This window comes from Mandrillus leucophaeus, unplaced genomic scaffold (assembly GCF_000951045.1).
Source record: "Mandrillus leucophaeus isolate KB7577 unplaced genomic scaffold, Mleu.le_1.0 Scaffold391, whole genome shotgun sequence".
NCBI classification, from domain to species: Eukaryota; Metazoa; Chordata; class Mammalia; order Primates; family Cercopithecidae; genus Mandrillus; species Mandrillus leucophaeus.
The window spans coordinates 1,465,053-1,471,877 of NW_012104154.1; the positions used below are offsets into that span (position 1 = coordinate 1,465,053).

At 38.4% G+C, this 6,825-nt stretch overlaps 1 pseudogene; it reads left to right on the forward strand.

The window, feature by feature from the left end:
• The first annotated feature begins 271 nt into the window (after nt 1-271).
• Nucleotides 272-6,530, forward strand: LOC105547551 (annotated as a pseudogene).
• The last annotated feature ends 295 nt before the right edge of the window (nt 6,531-6,825 follow it).

Consider the following 6,825-nt stretch of genomic DNA (forward strand, 5'->3'; position numbering starts at 1 on the left):
GAGGGTGGCTGCGTTAGGTGGAAGGAAACAGGTAATCCAGAGTGGCTGGTGATGAGGGTGGCTGCGTTAGGTGGAAGGAAACGGGTAATCCAGAGTGACTGGCGATGAGGGTGGCTGCGTTAGCTGGAATGGCGCTGAGAAACCAGGCTGGAGCATGGCTACTGCTGAGTTCCTACTGACGAGGATCCCGGCATGCCAAGGCTGGCCAAAGAGAGAATGGATGCTTGAGGGAAACAGGCAGAATTTCAAACAGAGGGTCTATAACTGTGCGATGGGAATGGCTGTCTGTGGAAAGAATCTAGAAAATGTCCTTCTGGACCATGCGTGCAGCGGTAGGAAACAGAGTCCAAGAAACAGGCACGAACCAGATTCCGCAGGCCTGAGATGCCAAGGTAAGGTGTTTGGGTTTTGTTCTCAGTGTGCTGAGAGGTGCATTTGAGAGTCTGCAACCAGGGAGGAGTGTAATCTGATTTACGTCTTGTTAAAAAGTCCCTTTGGCTGTTGTGTATCCACAACCACATGTAGATACTTATGAGAGCTATCAAGGGCTTCTGACATTACAGGGCTTGAGGTACCCTGAAGGGCTCCCTCACTACAATATACGTGGTAGGATCCCAGGAAAGCAAGGGAAATTTTCAAGGAGGAGTGAGGAGAAAGGTTGAGCTGAAGCCTGAATAGAGCAGGTGTATAAAAACAAACTCTGAAGGCAAATTCTTAGAACTGCACTGCAAAGATGAAGTCAAACTTTGGACCCACTGCAGGACTGGATATCTGAACTTAAGCTCCTAAAGAAGCAGTGTGGTTGTAGTCTGGTAGTATCCTTGAGCTCCCAGCAGAAGCAACAAAAATGCTCTATATTGCAAAGTAACCTATTTTAATCCCAAGGATTTTCTCAGATTAAGTTAAAAAAAATATGAGCTCACAATCTATAGTTATCAACATCCAGACAAACAAGCTAGCATTAGGGAATACCAGCAGACACGAAAACACTCAAGAAATTGTAATTATAAAATAGTATATAAAGTAACAGTGTGTGAAATATTTGAAGAAATAAAAGGCAGATCTTAAAAATCATTATGGAGGCTGGGCGCAGTGGCTCATGCCTGTAATCCCAGCACTTTGGGAGGCCAAGGCTGGTGGATCACCTGAGGTCAGGAGGTTGAGACCAGCCTGGCCAACATGGTAAAACCTCGTCTCTACTAAAAATACAAAAATTAGCTGGGCGTGGTGGCACATACCTGTAATCCCAGCTATTTGGGAGACTGAGGCAGGAGAATCACTCAAACCCGGGAGGCAGAGGTTGCAGTGAGCCGAGATGCAGACACTGAGACACTGCACTCCAGCCTGAGTAACAGAGTGAGACTCCATCTCAAACACACACACACACAAAATTATGGAGTAAAATACTGTAAAAAATTACAAGACAGATTTGAAAACGATCAAATGAAACATTAAGAAATAAAAATGTAATTATTAAAGTTAAAATGTTAATGATAAGCTAACTCGTGGATTAAGTAGAGACTGAGAGAATTGGTGAACTGAAAGATGGGCTTAAAGAAATTGAACAAAGTCTAATACAGGGATAAGGAGATAGGAAATATAAAAGAGAATAAAGACACAGAGGATAGAATAAAATATTTAAGTTATATCTATCAAAGTCCCAGAAGGAGAGAATAGAGAGACAAGAAAAGAGGTGATTTTTAGGAATTTCCAGAGTTAGTTGATTTCATGGTGCACACATGCAGGAAACATAACAAATACCCAACAAAATAAATAAAAAGCAATATATATACAGACAGATTTTGCAATATGGTTGTAGAATCCCAAGTCAAAGAAAAGATCTTGAAAGCAGGCAAAGAGAAAAATAGAGCAGCTACAAACAAGCAATCATTATCCTGACAGAGGCTTCTCAACAGTGAGCATGGAAACCAGAAGACAATGAAGTCACATCTGACCACAAAATTATTGCCAGCTTAGAATTGTAAAGCTATCAAAAGTATCTTTCATAAAAAGTATCTTTCAAAAAGAAAGGCAGCATAAATACATTTTCGTTTGAATAAAAATGGAGTTACTTTTAGACATCTTCTGATCTAAAATATTCTAAAAGATGCATTTCATTAAAGGAAATTCTAAAATATGTATGTGTTTCAGTAGGAAGTCCAGAAAAAGTATCTAGAATGAAAGCCTGGGATATTTAAAGGAATTATGACCAAAAGAACATTTGTAAATAAAAACAAATATTAGCAGTGTTAAACAAAAATGTCTCCTGTGGGATTTTAAAAAAAGAAAGAAGAGAGCTAGAGTACTAGACGTCAATGGCATGTGAATAAGTGGGGAGGAGATGATAGGAGGATTTTTTTGTTTGTTCTGTTTTGTTTTGCTTTGTTTTGAGACAGAGCCTCGCTTTGGAGTGCAGTGCCACGATCTCAGCTCACTGCAACCTCCGCCTCTCAGGATCAAGGGATTCTTGTGCTTCACCCTCCGGAGTAGCTGGGATTACAGGCACGTGCCACCATGCCCGGCTAATTTTTGTATTTTTAGTAGACACAGGGTTTCACCATGTTGGCCAGGCTGATCTCAAACTCCTGACCTCAAGTAATCCACCTGCCTCGGCCTCCCAAAGTGCTGGGATTACAGGCATGAGCCACCGTGCCTGGCCTATAGATAGTTTTATGCTCTAAGGTTCATGTACAAATAAAGAGATAATTAAGATATTTATCAACTTTAGATTCTGTTAAATCGTCACAGTGACATTTCAAAGGTAGTTGCTCAAAGAGGAAAATAGATCAATAACTTCCAAATTATTATACAGGGAAAGTATGGAATAAGACAAAATTAAAAATATATCAAACTCAACCTACTCCCCTTTCAAAGAAAGCAAGACAAAAGAAGGATAAAAGGAGCAAGAAAAAAATTAACAGTTAGATAATTGAAATAAATCTAAAAACATCAGTAATAACAATTACTATAAAGTGACTCACCTTGCTCTTCAAAAAAACCAGATCAAATATTTTTAAAAGTAATAAAATACTTTTACAAGCAACATACCTGAAACAAAAGAGTGGCTGGAAGATTGAAAGGAAAAGGTTGGAAAATATAAACCAGGCAAATAATCAATAAAAGGCTGGTTATCACATCAAATAGAAGAGTCAAGTCTTGAAGCATTATTAGAGTAAAGATGGTAATCAAAAAAGAATAAAAGAATCAATTCACCAGAAAGCAAAATAATGTATAACTTATTTTCATCTAATGAAATAAGCTAAAAACATATAAAGCAAAACTCGATAGAACTATAGGAAGAAACAGCACATCTGTAATTGCAGTGGGAAATGTTAATACACTTCTCTCAATTATCAATGCATGAAACAATCTAAACAACTGTAAAATGGTGAATACAAGCAGTTATTCAAACAGCTACTAACAAGTTTGAACTCATAAAAATATATAGAATCCAGCCAGGTATAGTGGCTCTCGCCTGTAATCCCAGCACTTTGGAAGGCGAAGGAGGGAGGATCGCTTGACCCCAGGAATTCGGGACCAGCCTCAGCATGGTGAAACCTGGTGTTACTAAAAAATACAAAAATTAGCTGGGCAAGGTGGCATGTATCTGTAGTCCCAGCTACTTAGGAAGCTGAGGTGGGAAAACAGATTGAGCCCAGGAGGTCAAGGCTGCAGTGAGCCGTGACTGTACCACTGCACTTCAGCCTGGGCAACAGAACGAGACCCCGTCTCAGAAATACACACACACACGTATACATGTGTACATGTGTGTATATATACACTATATATATGTGTGTATATATACATACATACACATATATGTACACATATATACATGTGTGTATATATGTTGCATATATACATATACATGTGTGTACATATACGTGTATATGTGTATATATATACCTATATATAAATATACATAGATGTGTGTACATATGTGTATACATATGTCTGCATATAGAATCCCGTACATCTCAAAGAATGTACATTATTAGAATAAACAAAATTTGATAACCACATACTATAAAATAATGCTCCATAAATTTTTTAGAAACGTAGGGGGTTATAACCAAAATGTTTCTCTAAAATAAACCAGATTGGAAAGGAATAGAAAATATCAGAACACATCATACTGAAGAAGAAAAGTATCATTTCTAGAAACTTGCTTTAGATATAAACATCCTAATATATGTATATTTGTGAGCGATGAGTCTCAATATAAATGTATTTCTTATTAGTCACAGTCAAAAATGTTTCAAAACCACTACCTAGGAAACTTTTGTACATAGGCCTCTGGAGAAATGTACAAATATATTCACAGCAAGATTATTCATGTCGGAAACGAACAAATTGTTCTCTCTTCCTGGGATGGAGCATGGACAGCACTGCAGAGCAGTAGGAATGAACCATAGATCTAAGCCCAGCAACACAGACGAGCCATAAAACGAATGCTGAATTTGTAAAAAGCAAGAAAGCATATATGAACCTCAAAAACAAAGTTAAATAACATTTTTAAGTGATATACAACATACAAATATGTGTTTAAAATATTTAAGTATCAGGGAAATAATCACTTAAGTTCAGGTTGGAGGAGAGCTATTGCTGGGGAAAAGGCAGGATAACAGGATCGGGGAAAACACACAAGTGTGAGATGAAATCATATGAAACCGCCTCTATTCAAAAATTTTTTAATCTTAAAAAATGGCATTTCACATGGTTCAACCTGATAGCTCCAAGTGTACTGGTAACATCCTGTCACTTAAGATGAGTTGTGAGTTTACAAATACTAGGTTTATGATTATGACACCTAGCTTGAATTTGTTTATGTATTACATTACGTGTATAAAGTATTACAACATTAAAAAAAAAAAAAAAACCTTTCTTAAAAGAGTGCAACAAGGTCCCTGGGGTCCATGTGAAAGAGTATTGCACAAGGTTGGAAACCAGATAAAGGAGAGATGTTAAAGGGTGGAGGATTTATTATACTTAGTTGAAGGCAAACTCAGTTAGGCTCTCTCCTGTGCTGGTTACTGGGAGTGAGGGAAACGACAGCAAATCTATGTCAATTTCCTCTGAGCTAAATGAAACAATACAAGATGATGCTTTGATTTGGGGAAGAGGAGTTAGGGTTTGATGTGGGTTTGTTTTATGGTATAAAATATACCACCATAGAACTGATAGATGTTCAGGACAGAAATTTTAGGAAATACAAAAAGTATAAAAAATAAAATAGGTTGCCACCCCCAACCCACTCAGGCTAACAGCAACAGCTAAGGTACTGAACACTGGTTTAAAAAAAGAAAAAATACATATAAAAAAAAAAAGTCTATGAATTGTTTGGTAGTTCATGGAAAGCCCTCTTGTAGTCCAAGGACCATATTATAGCAGGAAATGCAGCTAGAAAGAATCACCTGGAAGGAAAAGCTGCAATCACAAATAAAATCATCAGTTGTATAATATTTTTCAGTCATTACAGGAAGCAGGTATCAAAACTGCTTTCACCACAAAATGTGGGGATATGGCTTTCATTGTGCCCCAGTGTGAAATTATTCCAGTTAAAGGGGTTTGCAGAATGGCAACTGGTTGTTTTCTTAAAAGAAATCCTGGTGTCATCGACAGATGTGAGTTTTACTCACCTAACATGGAGATGTTTTCAAGGATGCTGCCAGTAATGAGAAATAGTGAATTGCTATGAGATTTTGCTATGCTGGACTTGGTAAAGGCCAAAGTGAAGTGGCTAGCATGAGTCATGCCGCACAGGTTATTTTTAAAATACTGGAGAAATCCTGGTTGCCACAGAACTGTGTACAAGTTGATACAAAGATTGAATTTGGTGTTGATGTAATCACCAGAGAAGTTGTTGTTGTTGCCATTACCAATAGTGATACCCAGAGACTCTGGCCATCAAGAGATCAAAGCTAACAGAAAGAAAAACAGTCTTATTGTGACCTCAAAGAAGCAACTCTGGAAGGGCTCCAGATGGTAAAAAACAAACAAACAAACAAAAAAAAAAACAAAAAAAAACCACTTTGAGTGGGTTGCAGAGATTGTAGAATTGCTTTGAAAATCAGAAAGTCAGTACAGGGGTCTAGTATGCATGGGCTCAATGTCTGATCTAGATCACCATGAAAAAATCAAGAGGGCCTGTGGAAATTTAGGGTTTGGATAACATCTGCCCATAAAGGACTAGATGAAACTCTGAGGATTAAAGCTGAGTCTGAAGGGATGGCATTCTTGCTGTATTTGTGGCAGTGGCAGGCAGAGGCCATGGCTGGGGACCGGTGATGCCTGGGAACACTGCATAGCCAGGTGGTTATCAGCTGTCCTCCCCTCACACCAGACAGGGAGCTCAGGATGTGTGAGCTTCCCTTGACAGGGGTCTCAGGGAGTGGATCATACTTTCTGCAGAAGACTCAGCTCAGTATCATGCCCAGATATTTGGATTAAGCCATCATTTGGTAGGGGGCAAACTGTGAACAAGCATATTGAACACATGGATTTCATTGAAGAGAAAATCAGAGTTGTAATTTATAAGAAAAACAATGCCATTGCATTTTTTAAGGAAAACACTTCAAATTTCTAATTTAGCTGCAGGAACAAAAGCAAGATAAAAAGATGATTTTATTTATTTATTTATTTATTGAAATGGAGTCTCGCTTTGTCACCCAGGCAGGAGTGCAGGGGCACCATCTCGGCTCACTACAACCTCCACCCACTGGGTTCAAGCAATTTTCCTGCCTCTGCCTCCAGAGTAGCTGGGACTACAGGTGTGTGCCACCATGCCTGGCTGATTTTTGTATTTTTAGTAGAGACAGGGTTCAA